At 37.9% G+C, this 22,220-nt stretch overlaps 1 protein-coding gene across 2 annotated transcripts in view; it reads right to left on the minus strand.

The window, feature by feature from the left end:
* The window catches only part of CDK14 (cyclin dependent kinase 14), a 610,838-nt gene that overhangs the window by 515,563 nt on the left and 73,055 nt on the right, over positions 1-22,220 (minus strand). The window contains exon 7 of one of the 2 annotated variants that reach the window (XM_045519925.2): positions 8,020-8,153. The exons of the other annotated variant lie outside the window; for it this stretch is intronic. The gene's annotated coding sequence lies outside the window, so the exon portion shown is untranslated. The remainder of the gene's footprint in view (positions 1-8,019; positions 8,154-22,220) is intronic. 2 annotated transcript variants of the gene reach the window in all.

The following is a 22,220-nucleotide window of genomic DNA, read 5'->3' on the forward strand; positions in this document are numbered from 1 at the left end:
CCCCAGTTCTACGTGATCCCCTCACAGTGACTCCTGGGAGGCAACTGGCTCAATCCCAGCATCTCCGGACCTCAGAATATGGAACTTTTGTGTCTTCTCTCTGCCTGATGCAGGCTTTGAGGAACTTGGGGTCAAAGTTTCTTCTCCACCATTTCTTTCTATCTACAAACGAGACACTGACAGTTCTACTCTACCTAGACTGCCTCTTGCTGTCTTTAGGCTCTGTGAAGGACATCTTCCTCCCAGAATTCCAGATGCAGGGGGACAAGCCACCAAAAATTTTCTAGAAGTTTCCATTCTTCTCACAGTTTTTAAGGAGGAGGAAAGTAGAAAGTAAACTCTACAAAAACACCCAACCTCTCTATTCTCTCTCCTTTCTTCTCCCTTCCCTCCCCTTTCTTTTTCTGTTCTTTCCTTTCCTTCCCTTCCCACTGTGGATGGGAGGTGGCTGTGGGTCCTCTAGGTAAGCACAAAAGACTGAAGTTCTGGGAAGTGGTCAGGGCTTGAGGTGCAGATTTGAAAGGCATCAGCATAGAGGTGATGGTTAACGGTATGGAGTTTATAAGTGAGGAGAGATCGTGGTGCAGGGCAGAGTCCTAGGTCTCATATTTTATTATTAAGAAGTCTAAGAACTTAAGGAATAGAGATCCAAATGCTCAATATAAGATGATGGAGATGGTGGAGATGCTAACAGTTCTTAAGAAGAGGTCATGAGAATCACCGGGAACTTTTCCAAATCTGCCAGGAGAATAGGAGCCAAGCCCTGAAGGTCTCTTCCCCAGGAGTGGGCCTGGGTCTTAAAGCAGAGCTGTTTCCTCCTCTCCACTTAGGCTTTCCAAGCTGCCAGGCTGCAATCACCCACTTCGACCTTCATTTGAGGGTCACAAATGGACAAGTGGATTTAGAGGAGCTCATCCCTGGGTTGAAGTTCCTCTTCCTTTACAAGCTGGGGGGGTCTTCACATGCAAACAGCATCTTCATGGTTGATTCCTCCAAATCTAAAGAACATTATTGCACTTTACATAATGCACCGAAAAGTATGGGAATTTCTTTGTCTTTGCAGAGGCCTGAATTCTCTCTCATTAGCAATGAAAGGAATGTTGTACTTAAAAGACTAATCTTTTACTCAAATTGAATCTTCACAACTATATTTATTAAGCTACTGTTTTGTTGTGTGAATGAATTATTTATATTAATTATCTATATAATATTGTATTTTAATTTTAAACTATATTCCATTTAGCAATAAGCACTTTTAATAGTTTAAAAAAAGCTGGAAGGGTAGCAATAAATTTTTTTTTAAAAACTCTGACATATTACAAGGTAAATAACGTAAACCTGGTGAAAGAGGAAAGGCCTCATCTTTCACTTTGTCAAAAAGTAGCTCCTAAATAGCAACCAGGGCTTTAGGGAAGGAAAAAAAGATCAAAATGAGCCCTTATGTACTCTTTCACCATGGCACTGGCCAATGGGAAGAGTAGAGGAAAGCTGTCAGTCTTTTTAAAACAAGGCTGTCCCTACTGTAAAAACTATCAAGCAATTTTATCAGGCAAGTGTTCTGGAAGGAAGTCTTTGAGCCAGGAATTCTTCACTGAAAAAGTTTCTTTTTCAATTACTGAAGAGAAAGGAACCCTTTCTGAAGATTGTCTTTGAGGGTTAGATGTCTGTAGGGATAAATGGATGGATGGATGGATGGATGGATGAGCAGGTGGACAAATGGACAGATAGATGATTGAGGGATGGAAAGATAGTCAGATGGACAGATGGAGGGATAGATGGATGGATGGATGGTTAGACAGGTGGGTGGACGGGTGAGTGGAAAGTATTTGTCTACATGAACACTTGGAATAGTCCTTAGAAGTGTTAGTTCCTTAAGAATTTATAGTTAATACCTAATTAAATCAACAATTAATTATTGAAAGCCAACGGCTAGCCCCTGTGTTTGGCACAGTCCCTGAAGCACATGTCCTAGACTTCGTGGAGCATACAAACCAGAGGAAGAGACGAAACAGCAAGCAAATTAATACATCAATTATTAAAAAATATGAAGTAATTTAAAGAGGATGATCATTATCATCTTAATTTTTTTTTTTAATTCCATTAAATTAGAAACAAGTTAGTAGTGCCAATTCCTTCTTACAGGAGGAACACTGGCCACCACAGAGAGAGGGGAATCAAAGATCACATTTAAAAAAAATTAATATTGGCCAAGTTGCTTGATGTCCTGGCCAATTTTGCTGCTGCCAAAAAAAAGCAAGGGGAATCAATTTAATTCATATCTATATATGAAGATCAACTAAAAAAGTGCACTGCATAGAAAATATAATACAAATATACCAAACTCAGAAACATTTATTATAACTGAAATTTTAAAACATTTTATTAGATGTCTCTTTTCACTTTCTTTCCTATATATCTGTAATATCTAACTTATTGGAATTATTTAAAAAACACTACTACCATACTTAAAAGTATTCCATCACTACTGTATTAAGCTGCCCTCTGGTGGCTTTTAATTTAGTAAATATCTTTAACTGCCTTAGTATCTGATGTGAAGTATTATTTAAGGTACAAGTTTGTTTCAAACCGTATTAATTCTTACTTTCTGAATTTATTTATTTGGCAGAAACTTTGAAATATTTATTTAATAAGAATGGATGCTGGTTAATGTCCAGAACAGGGAAAAACAATTAGAAAATTCATGAAGCAGAGTTTGTACATGCAGTTTAACGAGTCATCACTTACTAGCTTTGTTTCTCTTATCATTATAGTACAAGAGTGACTAATAAGATCTCAGTCATAAAGCACAGAATATAACAATCAAAAGCATCTGAAAACTAAAATATATTTATTAAGTGATGTCCCTAATACATATTAAAGACTCTTGTATTATACAGTGCAATTAACCTTTGCAATGAAAGTATAAAATATTCTCATTAATGAATTGGCTAAATGTTTGTCAAAGACACAAATAATTTTATAGAGCTGTCTTTTAACTTCTTGCCAAAGATAAACATGATGTACCTTAAAAACAGATACTTCTAGTCAAACCAGTCCCTTATCTTTTGTAATAAGATGGAAACTGTCAGTCGCTTTTGTTTTATTTTGTTGAACTTTTTCCAGCATGACTGTAATACATACAGACCAATATATTTCAACCATAAGAGTTTAAAAGTTAGAATATCATTCAACATTTCCTATTATTATTCTTTTTAGATAAGGCAAGATCTATTTGGACACAATTAAATTATTTATCTTACATGTATACTCTGAGTTCAAGGAAAGGAGAACCCACTATATGAGATTAAACATTTTTTTTCAAATGTTCAAAAGTTCAACATTTTTTTAGGTATTTGAGTACCTTCTGTGTGCTGTGCCTGTGTGGTCTGCACTCTAGAAAAGAAGGTCAAACCAGAAAAGAAATTCCAAGTACATTTTAAGCTGTTGCTTCATCATGAGAAATAGTACTTGAGAGGAAAAGTACAAGAATCAAATGTTGAAGACATTTTGGATCAGAAAATAAAGATGAACAGAAACATGTAAGGGGATCACATGTTAGTGAAAAGCACTGAGGGAAATCAGCCATTTTCTAAAACAAATGTGTTATATTTGAACACAGAAGTTAAAATAAATCTGCAGCTATCTTCAGCAAAATTCAGAAGATCCATAACACTAGCTTTACCTAAGTAGATAACACATATAAAATGCTATTCATCTGTACCATCGAGTAATTGGCCATTATTAGTAGAAATGGTAGGATTTATGGATCAATTGTTATAAGAAGCTAAATGCAATTATTAAATTATTTTAAGCTGCTCAAATTTTTTCTTAAATTGATACATCATTTAAATACAGGGAAATGCACAGATCTTATGTGTATATTTTGGTCAGTTTTGAGAAAACTGACACACAGGTTTCAGTTCTGACACCTGCGTTCATCCACACTCCTATCAAGATAAGTAACGTTCTATCACAGCAGAAAGTCCTCTCAGCCCGTTCCCAGTCATTCCCCACCACCTCCACCCCAAGCAACTGCTGTTCTGATTTCTGTTAACCATCGGTTAGTTTGCCTGTTCTTGAGATCTTACAGTATGCACTCTTTTCAGTCTGGGTTCATTTACTCAAACGTAATGTTTGTGAGAGTCATCCTTGCTGTTGTATTAGTAGTTAGTTTCTTCTTATTGCTGAGTTGTATCCCTCTGTATGAACAGGTCACAGTTTTTCCTTTCTCCTGCTTACGGATACCTGGGCTGGTTCCTCGTTATGGCTACCGGGAATATGGCTGCTATGAGCATTTACGTATAGGTCTTTCTGTCGTCATCTTTTCATTTCACTGGGGCATATATTTAGGATTGGGATTGCTGAATTGTATAAGGATATGTTTAACTTTATAGGAAACTCCCAAACAACTTCCCAGAGTGGTTATATCATTTTCTACTTCCACTAGCAAAACATGAGAATTTGGAGTTTTTATCCTCTTTCGTTTCAGCCATTCTAGTGGGTGTGTAGTATCTCATTGTGGTTTAAAATTATACTTTTATAAAAACTTAATAATGTTGAGCATTTTTCAAGTGTTTATTGGCTACTTATATATCTTCTATGTGAAGTGACCATTCAAACTTTTTTGCCTCTTTTTAAAGATTGGTATTATTATTATTATTATTATTATTATTATTATTATTATTATTATTATTATGTTTCAGGCATTCTTTATATATTTTGGGTGCAAGTCCTTGGTCAGACACATGTGTTGTAAACATATTCTTCTGTTCTGTGGCTTATCTATTCATTCTTTTAACATTGTCTTTCAAAAGTGTTTAATTTTGACGAAGTCCAATTTACCAATTTTTTTCCCTTTTGTGGTTAGTACTTTCTGTGTTTTCCTCAGGAAATCTTTGCCTGCCCTGAGATTGCAAAGATATTTTTCTGATTTATCCTAGAAGCTTTATCATTTTATATTTTATGTCTAGGTCTATAATCCATCTGGAATTAATTTCTGTGTGTGGTGTGAGGGATGAGTTAAGTTTCATTTTTTCCTACATGAATATCTAGTTGTTTCTGCACTGTCTGATGAAATGACTTTGTTCAAGTTTAATTTCACTGAAATTATGTCAAGAAAGAGGGAACTCTTAAAAGATGACTGAAAAAGGGGAAATTAGGAGTAAAATAGGACACGATTCATACTTGAGTCATTCTTTGAACTCATACAGCAAACATGCACAGATGACCATTAATATTTTTAAAAAATACAGCCATCACACATATGAATTTCTGACAGTTAGATCTAGTCTCTGAATGAATTAACTAAACTATTTTACATGGAAAGAGTGCTCTCTATCTGCAGCAGAATCCTGACTTTTTTGAAAACTTGCAGTATCTATTTCACTAAGGGCCTCTGAAGGCATTTAGATACTTTTGGGTGGGGAGAGTGATTGACAATCTTCAGCAGACCTATAGACTGAGCAACAATCAAGCCGAGATCTCTTCTAAATTGAAGAGTGTTAAGGACTCGAAGGAGTTAGACTGCATGTGATGACACAGACTGGGCTGGGGCAGGCTTTACACCAGGACAAGAAGGGAAAACTAGATTTTTCTCTATCTTTAGTCCTGAGATGAGATGGGGTTTGTGTTCTAGGTAGGCGGTAATTTGGAGGAGGCATAAACATGAGGTAGAAGGGGGATGGGGTTGGTGAGCAGCATTTTAGCAACACATCAAGGAGTAAAGCCAAGGTCAGAACTCCCCTTGGAAAGGTGTAGCCATGAACCCCTGAAGCACTCCTCTCCAGTGGCTGATTTTCTGCATGTATTTTCATTTCATAGACTCCCAAGTTCTTGGTAAAGTTATAGCTAGCTCTTGCTTTGGGAAGTTAAGAGAGGGGCTGTGTTTCAGCTTGGAGTGAGACTGAAAGTGTAGGGAGCAGCAACCTCAAAAAGGTGACCTGTGAAAGGCTTAAAGAATAAACAGAAAAACTTTGCAAGCAGAATACAAACCACAGAGAGAATATCAAGTGTTTGGTTTTGATGTAACAAATTCCAACTTATGTGAAACACTGTGTATTTATTGTTAGGATTTCTATGTTTTTAAGAAGAAAATTCAGACCTAGAAAAGGATTAATCAGAGGCAGAGAGTAGGGTCACACAAAATTTGATTCTTTTTATAAAAGGCAGTTTGAAAGGTGAAAGGTAAATGAATGTATGAAAGGAAATCTATAGCATAAACGTTATATTCATGAGGTGATCTTAGAATTGTCTGACTTACACAAGATCATCTAAATGAGTGCTTCTCAAACTTTAATGTTCAATGTTTAAAGTTGAAATTAATGTTACATGTCAATTATGTATCAGTAAATTTAAAAAAAACTTTAATTTTCATAGAGATAATCTGAGGATTTTGTTTACATGTGGATTCTGATTCAGTAGAACCAGAATGGGACTTAACAGTCTGTATTTTTAACAAGTCTAAAGCAGTGGTTCCCAGGCAAACACAACACTATGTCCAAAAGCTCAAAAGCAAGAGCAATTATGGTGAGTTCAAGGAGCTGAGTGAAGTTCAGAAGGACCAGTGTGTATGGTAGCACAGGAGACAGGCTGCTAAAGTTGTTGGGGACCAGACTTCACAGGGCTTTATCAATAAGGTGAACTCTTATCCCATTTTCTCAGATGGTCTCAGTTTATGCTCCTGTTCCTTCATAATAATTAGCAGTACTCCCTTTCACTCTCCAAAGTGAAGCCCCATTTGGATGAGAAACTAAATGATCACACTACCTATAGGTAAAACTTCAACGTTATCTTCATAGGAAGATATTGATGAATTTTAAGCAGAGAATTGACATTTTAAAAGTGTTTTGAAACAATCCCTCAGGCTGCAGAGAGAACAATGAATTGAAGACCAGTTAGAAGGCTCTTACAGTTATGCAGGCAAGAGATGATGGTGTCCTGGAGTTGTGGCACTGTGAATGGATAAAAGTGAACAGAATTGCAAACCACTACGGAAAGAGGAAGATAACAACTGCGTGTATGCACAGGTGGAAGTCAAGTTGACCACTTTTCTAGTTTGGGCAGGCAGGAACGGCATTTGCTATGACAGAGAGAAGAGGAAGAAAAGGAGGATGGGGGTAGTAGTTAATAAATCTAGTTCTGCACTTGCTGAGAGGAACTGTTGGATATATGTATCCAGAGCTCATAATGAGCCAGTGATCAGTTTGGGATTCATCAGGAAGTCAGATTGCCCAGGTCAAGCATATAGAGTGGGAAGAGCAGATAATCTGGGGTCACACTGCATTTAATGAGAAAAAAAGAGCCTGCAAAAGAGGCAGAAATGAAGCGTTCCAAAAGATAGGAGAAAAACTAGGGAATCTTGTATAATTGCTACGAAGGAAAGAAGACATTTGTGAGGGAAATGAGGTGTACTGAATGATTCAAAACTGTCAAGTAAAATAAGGTCTGAAAATTCCCACGGGATCCATTGGAAACACTGGTGAGAGGAGTTTCTCTGGGGTTCCTGGGGATAGAGACTACATTGCAATGAAATGAACAGGAGGCGAACGGAAGAGAAGGGAAATGAAGGGAAGAGAAATCGAGTGTAGATAATGCAGGAAGTTTGGCTCTAAAGAGGAGGGGAGAAACATAGCTGTAGCTGGAAGGGAAATTGGAAGTGAAGGTTTCCTTTCTTTGAAATAGATTTTCCATTTGTATTTGCAGATTAGAAGGAGCAGGTAGAAAGAGAAGACTTGAAGACGTGGGAAAGAGAAGCATGTGAGGATCCAGATCATAGATGAAGGTTGTATTAGTTATCTTTTGCTACAAAATAAATTGCCCCCAAATTCAGTAGCATAAAATAGCAAATATTTGTTATCTCATAATTCCAGTGTGTCAGAAACCAGGACACAGCTTAACTGGGTGCATCTGGCTCAAGTTCTCTCATGAACATGCTGTCAGGCTATTTGCTTGGCCTGTGGTCTCACTGAATGACTCAGCAGTGTGGGGAGAGGAAGGGAGAGGACTTCTATACTTACTCACCTATCATTGTCAGCATTCAGCTTCTCACAGGCTGGTGAGCCAAGAGCCTCAGTTCCTTAATGGCTCTCAGCTAGAGGCCTCCCTTAGACCATGAACCTCTCCATAGGGCACCTCACAACAGAGCAGCCGGCTTCCTTCAGGGTCAGTAAGTGAGAGAGGAAGAGAGAGTTAGAGTACCCAAGACAGAAGTCGTAATATTTTTGTTAACCTAACCTCAGAAGTGACATTCTATTATTTTGACTGTATTCTATGTCTTGGGAGAAGTCACCTGTGTCCAATCTTCATTCAAGGGGAGGGGATTTCACAGGGTATGAATACCAATAAGTGGGAGTCATCGGGAGACATCTCACAGACTGCCTGCCGCAGAGTGATAAACTTTAAACAGAAGAAGAAGACCTCGTCCCTGGTAGTTGAAAAGAAGGGAAATGAGTTGAATCTAGATAAGGGAACTTTGGGATAATTGTCATGAGAATGGAGAGAGGACTTTTCAGATGGCTTCTATTTTCTATGCCAAGGAAGACACACAGTCTTTTTCTGAAAATAAAGAGAGAATTAAAGTTTTGATAGTAGAGAAGGTTTGAACAATCCCTATTGAGTATAAGAGAAAGAAGTGAGTTGAGAACCACTGAATTAACTGGGAATATTTTGGACCCAGCTGAAGTGGGTATCCACCAATTTAAAGTGAAATCAATCTGCTGAGCAGGGTGATTTTTCTCCAGCAGCAATTGGTAATAGGCAAGAGGAAGTTCTCCATGGCTACTTTCTGATGATTGCCCACTTTCCCTTAGGGTGACATGGAAAGCATGAAAAATTGCTGAGGCTGACACCAAAATTTATATAACCATAAAATTGAACAAAATAGCTGCCAGTGTCAGAGTCTAAAAAAAAGAACCTGTCACACAGAGTTTCATTTGCCACAAAATTCAGAGTCAGGTTAGCACAAAAAAGGCCAGGCTGCTAAGTTATATGCCACAAAGTTGCTTGTTTATCTGCCATCACTGGAATTCATGCTTGCTAAAGGTAGTTAAACCCATCTACCACAACAGAGTGTTAGAAGTCTTTCATTGATTATTCTGGAAATGATTTTTTTTTTAATGAAAAATCCTCAAAATCAATTTTTGAGAAATAGGTTCACCTATTTACTCCACCTTCTGAATAAAAGCTAATGAAAGCTCTACTCTGATGCTTTTATTTCTTATCTATAAAACCTAGTCCTATACTAAGAAGAATGAGACAATTTCCCTAGACTAGAGGCCTGGATAGTGATGGAGAGTAGACAGCACCCTTTTGCTGTTGATTCTTGGCCAAGTGAGCTAATCACGTGTCAGCTGCCTGGACAACACTTGGCCGCTGCAGTGGAGGGAGGGCTCTGACAAAACCTGACATACACAGTCCTGTCGCACACCCTTGAGTGCCTGTGTTGTTTGATCATGAAGGTGAAAATATTCAGGCTCCACAGCCTGACTTCACTCGGCCTTGCCTCACCTCTTTCTTTATATTCAAGTGCCTAGTGAACAAGGGACCTCCAAAGACTGGAACATAAAAAGGCAACGTAAGGCAAAAGGAAACAAAATTTTGCTAATCCGGAGAGAGCTTAAAGCCAAGACACAAACATGGAGAGAAGACAGAGAGTTAGATTTTTCTATAGCTGAGATTTTCTCAAACAGGAGAGTTGGAAGGACAGAGAAACAAGGAAGTTGAAGATTAACCAGTAGGCCTGGCTGACACATTGCTCATGATAGGGTAGGACACGGAGGCAGGAGAGGCTGAGAGACGTGAAGAGAGTAGAAATGCTGGTGGGTGGTGTTTAAAGCAAACCAGAAGTGATGAGGATGACTGAACCACTGGGCTAGAAAGGGAGGCAGTTATAGCCCTAAAATGGGCTTTAAATTCATGTTCTCTGGGAGTTCTACAGTGTTATCATGGTGTAATGGGTTTTGCCGACTAACTGCTATGCATGCCATGGTTTATATGGGAGAATGCTTTCCAGATTCCTGTGTTTTTACAGAGATTTATTCACATCTCTTCTGTCAAGTGGAGACTCCTACCTAGATCTTGTAAGAGGAAGAGAATAGCCGAAATAGGCCTGGAAAATCAGTAGTTATGACATTTGAGAGATTAATTATGTAACAGGTGAAAATCCTTCCTGACACAAGATTGCCCTTCAGGCAACATATTCCTTCTAAATATCTTTTCCTTACTATTAAGGGGCAAATGCTCACCATAGAAAACTCAGGAAACTGATCCTTCATTTACCCATTCATTCAGTGAAAACACAGAGAGCCTTGCTGGCTTGGTTAGAGTCACAGGGCTATAACGATGAATATGACAGATAATGTTTTTGCTTTCCTGGGCCCTACTCCCTAGTGAGGGAGACTGCTAAGGAAAAAGCATACTATTTCAGTTAAGGAAAAAATAATCAGAGCAATGAGATGGAGGATGACTGCTGGGTAGGGAGGGGAATGGAGACACAGCAGATGCGGTGCTCAGAAAAGGGCCCCCTAGAGGAGGTGACAGTTGAGCTGAAATCTGAATAATGAGAAAGGATCAGTCAGAACTGGGAGAAGGATATGTTGAGAAAAAATTGCCAAGCTCTTCAAACGGGAGAGATGTTAGCTGAAGCTAGGAACTGACCAAAGCCCAGTGGGGCTGGAGTTGAATGAGCCAAGCAGAGAGCTGTCAGAGATTCATACAGACCAGCTCAAAGGTAGGATCACAGAGGACCTTGCAGACATTGTGGGAAGGGCTTGCATTTTGTCCTAGGTGCAATGCAAAGCCATGTTGGGATTTTAGGCAAGGGAGACACATGATTTTGTCCATATTTAAAAAGATGACTTTGGCTGTTTTGTGAAGAATAGGGAAAGGTATAAGAAAGTATAAAAAGAAAATCAAATCTATGAATATATTTCCAAAATCATAATTCTAATACAGGTACAATTTTGTGTCTACTTTCTTCATTCCATGTCATGAAGCTATAACCATGTCATAAAGTCATTTGAAATAATTTTTTAAATGAATGCATGAAAGTCCTGTCTGTGTCTTACCTTAATCTATTTCACCATTCCTCTATTGTTGGGCAAATAATTCCAATTTTGCCTGTTTTAACTATGGGAGCTATAGTTATATTTTTATTTAATCTTTGACTACATTTTCCTCCTCATCAGAATCCAGTCCTATATGTGGAATGGAACTAACAGGATCAAAAGATATGAGTGCTGGATTTACTTTCATCTTGGTGAAGCCAAGAACTACATGGCCCAGAAATACGTTCCCTGCATGCTCAGAGGTAGAGTTGGCCGAGAGAGGAACTCCTGTGAAGTCTGGCAGCAGAAGTGAGGCAGCAGCTTTGCTTAGTCTTTGGAAGTCTTTGTTGTCAGAAGCTGAGCTGCCTGGTAGGTTCCAGGTGATCCTCACGCTTCTCTTGGCATGCAGCCCTTTTTCCAGACTCCTGGCCCTGCTGATGGACAGAGGCCCTAGATTGGGTGCCTGATGCCTGACTTTGGATCCCCAGAGGCAATGGCCTCCCAGAGATCTCCCAACAAATCCGAATCCCCCTTTGCATGCCCACAGCAGTGTCTCAGATCTGCTCTACCTTGTCCACCCATCTCAGTGCTTGAGGATCGGTCAGTGTCTCACTGACTCAAACCCCCATCAGGGCTTCACTTCCCAGCTTTTCCCACAGTTGTGTAAGGTCCATTCATATGATAAATCCCATACTCTGTAACACTCATAGTAGTTCGCTTGCCTGAGGCACACTATGTGCATATTCTGATGGGTCTTGTTACATATTGCCAGGTTGCTCTCCTGAAAACTCACAACCAGTTATATACCCACCAGAGGTTTATGGAAATGCTTATCTCACCACCCTCTCAACAGTGCTGATATTTCATATTATGCGGAAAAGTTGGTATCCAGTCTTAATTTATTCCTTTTGATTATTGATGAAGTTGAACTTTATTTTTCTGTGCTACTTTGATACCTTCCCTTTTCTTTTTCATTGAAGACAATTACCATGTTTGTAAAGTTTTTTTTTTTTAATTTTGAGAAAACTTTGCAGCAACTTTATTTGTATTTCTCCCTTTTTGTCCATCTTTCCACTTGTTGGCACTTTCTGCCTAAGTTCCCTTATACATTATAAGGTAGTGGCTGTTGTGTGTGTGTGTGTGTGAGTAGCAATTTTTTTTTTTGAGAGTTATGTTTTATTTGGCGGGAGGACTCGAGCCAGGATGACAGCTCCTCACATGGCTCTGAAGGATTGCTCCGAAGAGGTATGGGAGGAGCTAGGATATATAGGAGCTTTACAACAAAGACCAGGTAGTTGGAACAATAAATGATTACTTGTTACCTAAAGAAAACCAGGCATCTCAAGTTCAAGAATTTAGTGCTTTTCTCTGTATGGGAGGAAGCCAGAGTTGGGCTCATTGTATTCATTCCTTTGACAAGCATCTAGCTATCTAGGGCGTTTTATTTTGTCCTTTATTATTCCAAGTCCGCTCAGAGTGCACCATTATGAGTGGCTGCAGAGGCTAGGCTGCAGGCCTGTCCTCACTGGGGGGTGGCGGCAGCTGCTGATGCCTTGGATTCAGTATTTTTTTTTTACTGATATGGTTGCAGTATTTTTGTTCACAGTGTTCCCCTTTTGTCTTAAATTCAACCAATATTTTGGGAGACATTTCGTGACCAATTTTGTCCCACGGTGCTAGGAAGGCTCATTCCTAGATCAGGTGAAGAATCTGTTGACATGCCACTCAAAGTGCTAGTTTTTGGATTAGGCCCTGTTGATCCTAAAAATTCTCTGGATCACCTGTCTTACTAGTCTATTATGATCCAAGAGATGTTTACCCCTCATTGCTCATTCCCATACCTAGAATCACACTATTACAATTATTCTATGCAGGGTTATAAATTTTATCTTTTTCCTCAGGATGTTTAGCCATCATCAGTCTTGTTGGAGGCCTAGTTACACATTGGGAAATGTAAGAGACAACAGTCTTATAAAATAGACAGGATATAAGTAATACAGCTAGTGAAGCAATTTTTAATATGTGTGAAACCTTTTCTACGAGGGCTATTTCTTCAGAAAGATGTTTTACTAAAAATTAGAAGGGTTTAAGAGATTTAACAGAAAGCCCTACCAATAACTTTCAGCATCTGTTATACATGCCTTTATATTATACACACACACACACACACACCCCTTCTTCTATGGTTGCCCAGTTAGAATACTAATGTATATTATCAAGCAATTGTGGAGCTGACTTCTTTCCCCGTTGCTATTACGGCAATTACTTTCCAGTAAGAATAAGCAATAAGACCTAATTTTCTGAATTGTTGGATGATAGTAAGTCCTTATTTGGCAGGTAAGTGGGCATTGTAAATAAGAAAGTCACTTTGAAAAGAAACTAAAAGCTGAATTTATAAGCAATTTAGGACCAAAAACTAAGGAACAAGAAAATATTCCCATAACAAGGGATTAGAATAAAAATCTAAAAAGCTCTGGCAACCCAGGCAACTTCTTTCTCATTTGCCCTCTCTCTGGTCTTTGGTCTCTCATTTCCACTCTCCTGGACTTCTCTGTCTTTTCCCATCTTTTTCTTTATGCCAGCCTTTGCTGCTTCTGTTACCTAGTAGCCCTTTCGCACTTACTGTACTCCACTGCATTGCCTATTTATGGTCTCTGTCCCCATGAACGGTCCCTTAACATCCATTTGCTCTTTGTTCCACAGTAAATCATATTCTACCTAGGCCCCTGACTGCTTAGATATATGCTACATTTTTCAACCTTCCTTGCAGCCACCGATGGATTTATAATCCTCTTTTAAAAAGAAATAATAAGTGAAAATTCCAGCCCATGCCCTTAAAAGGAGTGTGCGTTTCCTTTTCCACCTTCCCGCTGGTTGTGATGTGGAGATGCTGAGAGTCAGAGAAGCTGCCCTGTGCCCAGAGAGGAAGTCAGTGCAAGAGTGCACAGCCACCCTGTGGGCCTGGCTGTCCACCTCAGGACACAATGTGGGAGAGAAATTTCCACCTCTTCCATTCTGGGATCTCTCTGTCATAGAGGCTTACATAGTATTCTAGATGGAATATATCCTTCAATATTTGAATCCTTACAAGGGTGGGCAGGAGGACTTTTCTTTTGTATAGTTGTCCCCAATCTTTAGAGGAGCTCATATTAGGCACTCAAAAAATATTGGTTAAATAGTGTTATGAGCTGAACTGTGCCCTTCCAAAATTACTGCTTTGAAGTCCTAACCCTTAAGTACTGCAGAATGTGACTGTGTTTGGAGACAGGGTCTTTAAAGAGATAATTAAGGTTAAATAATGTCATCAGACTAAGTCCTAGTCTAATATGACTGATGGCCCTGATAAGAGGACATCTGGACACAGACAGACACAGAGGAAAGACCATATGAACACATAGAGAGAAAACCAGCCATCTATACCATCTACAAGTCAAGGAGAGAGGCTGCAGAAGAAACCAACCCTGCCAACCCCTTGATTGCAGACTTCTAGCCACCACAATCGTGAGACAATAAATTTCTATTGTTTAAGCCACTCAGTCTGTGGTAATTTGTTATAGCAGCCCTAGTTAATTAATACAAATGTTTAAATGATAGGGAGGTTTTTAGAAGTTTCGTTTTGTTTTTTAAATAAAAGAAGTCCTGGGGGACTGATCCTGGTTAGAAAAAGAACAGAAAATATTTCTCTTCTTTTACTCAAGGACAACTTCAATGTATGCTAAAATCACTTAAATATAAAGTAAAAAGAGACCATAAAAACTAAAGGTAAAGTTCAATATTTTCAAGTTTGCTGATGATTTGAGTCACTGTGGACTTAGTAATTGACTAGAAATCTAATTACTGCTGAGAAATTCAGAGGAAAAAATCTTTCTTTATGTTAAAATCCCCAAGAACACTGCAAATTGCACCACTCACATTATCCACAGTAAAAATCACTGCTTTAAATAGAACTTTCTTATATTGCAGAAGAGTAAATTCTTGTTGTGACAGTAATCATAGAATTTCAAGACATGCTCAGATCGAAAAAAAAAAAAAAAAAAAAGAAAAGAAAAATCACACCCTCCATCTACAGGAGCAGCAGAAGTTGCTTCTTAGAGAACTGGGGATGACTTGTGTTTGTGCTAACACTCTCCAAAGTTTATGTTATGATATTCACTTAAAAAATCCACATGTACCACTTTTCATTCTGGACTTTTTTTTTTTTATTAAAAAAATCACACACTTAATTAAAGCCTGATTTTATAGGGAACATAGTGATTAGTTACTTGAAGTTGGTAAAGTATATGCTTTTTCCGTTTATTCTCATGTAATGTTCCATGTGACCTCAAGAAGTTAATTTTGAAGGTTTAGAGTCTCTGCTAGGGGACCAGAATTCTGAGCTGAACCTTTATGAATTGTTACTAAAACCAGACAGGCACTGGAGATAGGGAATAAGAAACAAAGCTGTTTGAATACACATATACATCATCTTACATTCTGAACACAAACTGTCGACAAATAGTAGAGCCAGTTATCAAAGGAGTATTTACTTCACATGTTTGGACTGCCCTTACTGATGAAGCTGATGATGAAGAATTGATGCTTTCAAGAATATAGGATTCATTAAATTGTTTGAGTCTTTCTCTGACATTTATCACATCATAGCATATTTTCAATTGTCCCTACTGTTGGATGTTATAAATTTAGCAATACTTTCATGACTGGATTATTGTTTGGCAGTTTATAGCTCCTTTTGCTCATAAACTAGGAGGATGCAGGTATGAGGCAGGTGGTATCAAGGCAAAATGGGGCTGACAAGGAAGAAAATTTATACTGGACAAAGAACTCCCTCCCCACCAGGATGCAGAGGAGGGAGATGGAGGAGCTTTCTCATTTACAGAGATTGGTTAGATCAAGGTTAATCTGCAGCCTTAGGACGCACAGCAGCACAGACATGAGTCATTCACACAACACCATCAAGAAGCCTATCAGACATGATTCTTTCAGTCGGCAAGTGACAGAAACCTCACCCCAAACTGGCCTGAGCAAAACCCAAATGAATTAGCTCATAAAACTGAACGGTCCCAGGAGAGTGTTGGCTGTAGATGTGGCTTATGTGCAGACTGACATGATACAACTATAACCCAGTTCTCTCTATCTCTTGGTTTGGCTTGGTTCTTCTCCAGTGTGTTGGGTTTACCCTAAGACAGGTTCTACCCTCATGGTTGTGAGATAATTGCCTGTAACTAAGTGCCATCCTTAGATCCAGATAAAAGGGACCCTCCCCTGGATCCTGAGCAATTCTCTGGTTGTCCTTCAGCATGCCCCTCCTCATGGGGCAAAAAGCCTCTGGAGCCAGTCACCTACTCTCCTGGAACCTTCTCACATCCCTCTAGATCACACTCTGGGTACCACGGACCCAAGATTCCCTGCCAAAAATCTCCAAGCTAGTTCTCAGCCCTGAGTGGACCCTTTCCTTTAGTCCATCCCCCTTGAGGGTGAACCAAACTGACCATTTGCATATCTTTGGGCCCAAGCATTGTTCGCTGTTTGCAGATGATGTGTATGGAATCTGGACAAGCACTTTGGGGTGTTCATACTTGGTTTATGAGTCCTCTTATGGCACAAAATTGAGGCAGGAGTGAGAAGAAAAGGAATTAGGCTAAAGTATGTGTGATCTTTTCAGCCAGCCATGTTCCTGAGCAGAAATCTGAAGAGTATGAGAAATCTGATGAGTATGGAACCTTGTCTTCCAGATCACTATGAAAGTATATTTGTTCATGTAGGAGAAAAGAACAATTAGCATTTAACATTGTGTTTGATTTTATAATTTTTACATATTTAAGCATATGGTTCTATGTTTACAGGCCTCCATTTGTCTTCTTGCTCTGTGACCTGCAAATATTAGAGTTAAAGCTGTCGAACTTAAAACTTTTCAGATTTGAATTTAAACAAAGAAAAGAGAGCAACTATCCTACAACTCCCATAGGAAGTCCTGACATTTTCTCTGCTTCAGCTATCTTAGGTCATATTCCTACCTCTGAACCAATCACTGTGGGAATAGGACATCCTGAGTCCCAAACTCCACCTCTAGGGCTTAGAACAGAGGCCCACCAAGTCTACTTTAACTAAAGCAGAGGAAGGCTAAATCCCAAGCAAAATTTGGAACTGTTGCTAGAAGAAGGAATGGGTATTTAAGCTAGAAGGCCAGTTATAATATTAGGAAATTTTGTCTGGTTCTAAGATATTGATGGCTTGTTTTACAGGATGGCCTGGCAGGAATTGGTTGATCCTAGGAGAAGACGCATCACTATTAGGTAAGGAAGGTGAGAAGGCAGACAGGGCAACAGAGGCAGACACTGTATCTATGGGCAAGCCAATCCAGGAGAAGGGACAGGAGAAAGAAAGCTCTAGAGCAGGAGTTCCCAGGCATCCCAAGGCATATCAGAGACTCAAAGTTTATCAAACAGCCCAGGAATCCAGGTCTGGTATGATGAGTTAATTCTGAAAAGCTTGCAGATAGTCTGAGGAGCCTATGCTTAGATAAAAATGGGTAAAATTGTGCCTGTGGGTAGGGGCATCTGTGGCAAAGACAATGGAAAGGAGATGAGGCAGGGGAATTAAAACAGGTTGTCTTTCCCTAATATTTTTCTAAAAAGAAAACTGTTCCAAGAAAAGGTGGGCTCTTGACTGTGATGTCTGCAATGTTAGAACCATTATGACCAAAAAAGAGTTTTTGCACTTTAAATAAAGCATTAGATGAGAATATTAAAGATCCCCAAATCATGTTTATATTTGCTCTGCCATAATTCATAAAATTTTAAGCCCTTTATAAACAGGTGGCTTTTATTATAATCAAAAGTATTCAACTGTATACCACAGGGAAATACATACAAGATCTTGTGGTAGCTCACAGCAAAAAAAAAAAATGTGACAATGAATATAAGTATGTTCATGTATAACTGAAAAATTGTGCTCTACACTGGAATTTGACACAACATTGTAAAATGACTATAACTCAATAAAAAATGTTTAAAAAAAGTATTCAATTTACTATCATTATATAGGTGGGGAACTAAGGTACAACTTAATTTAAGTCATAAATTGCAGGATATACTCCCAACCCCTTCCCTTTCTTTGCCTAGGGTTTCTAAGGATGTTTGCATTTCTATTGGCTTAATTTTCTGGTTATAACATTTTAACTTTTGCATGAAATAAAAGCATAGTCCCTTGTATATTATAAGGACTCATCAAATATATAGCTCATATGGAAGAAAGTAAGATAGCTTTTATTAAAGACCTAATTAATATCATACTGATTCATATAAATTAGAACCTGGAAAAATATGTGGAGAGCTCTCTTTCCATCTTTTCTTTTCTTGATAGAGGTGGTTAGTAGCAACCCTAAGGTTGGGTAATTTAGTGTGGTTCAGTGACATCACTGAGGACCCAGGTTCTCTCCAGTTTCCAGTTCTGCCTCTCTAAAGGTATCAAACTCTTTGATTATACTTTGATTATACCACATACTTGCTTATCTCATGATAGGAAAGTAGCTGAAGCAGCTCTAGGAACCACATCTAGATACAATATTGCCCAACTGAAGAGGAGGAACGTGACCTTCTTGTGTATTATTTAAGTGTAAGAAAACATTTCCTAAAGGCTTCCAGCAGATTTCTCATTTCTGATTGGTCAGAATTGGGTCATGTGTCCTTTCTAAAACAATGGTAAGTAAAATGATAATGCCACAGAACAATTAGGATTTACCTTCTGGGTCAGAAATCGGGCCAGCCTCCCACGAGTACACGGCCACGTGGAGGGCAGTGACTATCAGGATCATTTTAGCACGTGTGTAGAGAAATAGATACTGAATAGGCAGCCAGTAGGATCTTCTACAATCTGTTAGGAGCCCAAAGCCTCAAGTAACAGCTGAAGATCACTGGAAAGGATTTATTTTAGAACCTGCAGAACATTTCTCTGCTGTCTCTTGCTCTATTGCACCTCAATTTTTCTTCTTCTTTCCTGTCTGCATTACCACCTTCTCCTTCTCTCTCCTTCCCCTAAACTGTCTATGAACTGAAATTAGTCAACACTACTTTGAGGGCGTACTGTATGCAAAGCACCATACTGGGGAGTGTTTATTAAAATGCTATAAGCCATAGTCCTTAAAAGTCAGTTTAATTATTTTATAATATTAATCAATTTCTAAGTTAAATTGCTATTTTAATATCAAAGACTTGTTTGTATCTTTTTAACCTGATAATCAAAAATCTTCCAGGGTGCCTGCTACTAAAATACATAAAATTCCACATCAATGTGTAGATTTTTCCTTCTTAAGTGTTCACTGTATCTCAAAATGCTGATGAAAGAATTTCTGAGGAAAGTTTTGTCTAAAGTTTAACATATATATAGAAAGTGGGTACATATCCATAAGTGGATTTTCAAAAACTGAATAAATCTATGAAACCAATAACCAGATTAAAAATCTATAAAATTAGCATCCAGATTAAGAAATAGAATATTACTAACATTCAAACTGAAATATTCTTGAGGGTGAAGGGTGGCATTATTTTTTTAACAGCCTACTTGAGGTATATTGATATACAATAAAATGTGCATATTTAAATTTACAGTTTGACGAGTTTTAACATATATCTGTGAAACTATTGCCACAGTCAAGACAATGAAAATATTCACCATCTCAAAAAAAAAAAAAAAAATTCACCATCTCAGTTGTGTCTTTTTGTAATCTCTCCTTTCACCCCATCCACCCTTCTCTTCCCTATCTTCAGGCAACTACTGATCTGATTTCTGTCACGTTTGCATTTTATAGAATTTTTTATTTGACTTTTTTCACACAGAGATTTTTACAGGTTGTATGTATCAAAAATTTCTTCCTATGTATATTTGAGTAATATTCCATTGTATGGCTATACCATAATTGTTTATCTATTCTCCTGTTGATGGACATTTGGGCTTCTGGTCAGGAGTTATTACAAATAAGGCTGCTATATACATTCATGTAAAAGTCTTGGTATGGACATATGTATTCATTTTTCTTATGTAAGCAACTAGGTATGGAATGGCTGGGTGGTATGGTAAGAGCATTTAAGTTTTTAAGAAGTTGTTAAATAATTTTCCAAAGTGTTTACACTACTTAACATTTTTTACAGCACTGTATTAAAATTATAGTTTCTGTACATGCTCACCAACAATTGGTATGGTAAATATTTATAATTTTAGCCATTCTAGTGAGTGTGTAGTGGTATCTCATTTTGACTTTAATTTGCATTTGCCTAATGACTAATGATGGCAAACACGTTTTCATATGCTTATCTGAAGGGGCTCTATTTTTCACTACACCAAGACAATAGGAATAAAGTAGAACTGTCCTGAGCAAACTGGGACATATGATGACCCTAACAAAGAATAATGAAAGGCTGAAACATCCTTGCATCCCTGGAATAAATACCGATTGAACATAGTGTAGGTGAGAACCACACCAACAAAATGAAGGTAAAAATCACGTGATCATCTCGATAGATGCAAAAAAAGCATTTGACAAAATTCAATACCCATTTGTGATAAAAACTCTCAACAAACTGGGTATAGAGGAAATGCACCTCAACATAACAAAGGCCATATATGACAAGTTTATAGCTGAAATGCTCAATGGTGAAAAATCGAAAGCTTTCCCAGTAAGATCAGAAATAAAACAAGGATGCCCACTCTAGCCACCTTTTTTCAACATAGCAATAGAAGTCCTAGCCAGAGCAATTAGTCAGGAAAAAGAAATTAAAGTCATCCAAATCAGAAAGAGGTAAAACTGTTTCTATTTGCGGATGACAGTGTTATGTAAAGAGAACCATATATACTCCAGCAAAAACTGTTAGAACTAATAAATGAGTTCAGTACAGTTGCAGGATACAAAACCAATATACAAAAATCAGTTGCATTTTTTTTATCTTAATAACAAACTATCAGAAAGAGAAATTAAGAAAACAATCCTATTTACAATTGCATCAAAAAAAATAATAAAATAACTAGGAATACATTTAACAAAGGAAGTGAAAGACTTATACACTGAAAACTATAAGACACTGATGAAAGAAATTGAATACGACACAAATTAGTGGAAAGATATTTTGTGCTCATTGATTGGAAGAATTAACATTATTAAAATCTCCATATGACCTAAAACAATCTACAGATTCAATGTAATCCCTGTCAAAATTCCAACGGCATACAACTCAATAACATAAAAAACAAAACAAAGCAATTCAAAAGTGGCCAGAGGAACTGAATAGACATTTTTCCTAAGAAGACATACAGATGGCTAAAAGATACATGGAAAGGTGCTCAACATCATTAATCATCGGGGGATATAAATTAAAACCACAATAAGATGTCACCTGATACTGTTGAAATGGTTATTATCGAAAAGACAAGAAATAACAAGTGTTGATGAGGACATGGAGAAAAGGGAACATTTTTGTGCTGTTGGTGGAAATGCAAATTGGTGCAGCCACTATGGTAAACAGATGGGAGGTTCCTCAAACATTAGAAATAGAATTACCATATGATCTAGCAATTCCACTTCTTGATATTTATTTGAAGAAAATGAAATCACTATTTCCAAAAGACATCTGCACCCCCATGTTCATTGCAGTGTTATTTACAATAGCCAAGACATGGAAGAACCTAAGTGTCCATCGACAGATGAATGAAGAAAGAAAATGTGGTAATATATATATACAGTGGGATGCTATTTAGCATTAAAAAGAAGGAAATCCTGCATTTGTGACAACGTAGATATCACTGAGGGCTAAATTATGCTAAGTAAAATAAGTCAGACAGGAAAGGACAAATGTATAATCTCACTTATATGTGGAATAGTCTGAAAAAAACAAACTGATAAATACAGAGAACAGATTGGTATTTGACAGATTTGGTGGATGAAACGGGTGAAGGCAGTCAAAAGGTACAAACTTCTAGTTGTAAAATGAACAAGTTCTGGGGATGTAATATACAGCATGGTGGCTTTAATTCACAATACTACACTGTGTATTCAGAAGTTGCTAAGAGGGTAGATCTTAAAAGTTCTCATCACAGGAAAAAAAATTTTTAACTATGTGAATTGATGGAGGTGTTACCCAATGCTATGGTGGTAATCATTTTGCTATATATATGTGTATGTATATATGT

This window comes from Camelus bactrianus, chromosome 7 (genome assembly GCF_048773025.1).
Source record: "Camelus bactrianus isolate YW-2024 breed Bactrian camel chromosome 7, ASM4877302v1, whole genome shotgun sequence".
NCBI lineage: Eukaryota > Metazoa > Chordata > Mammalia > Artiodactyla > Camelidae > Camelus > Camelus bactrianus.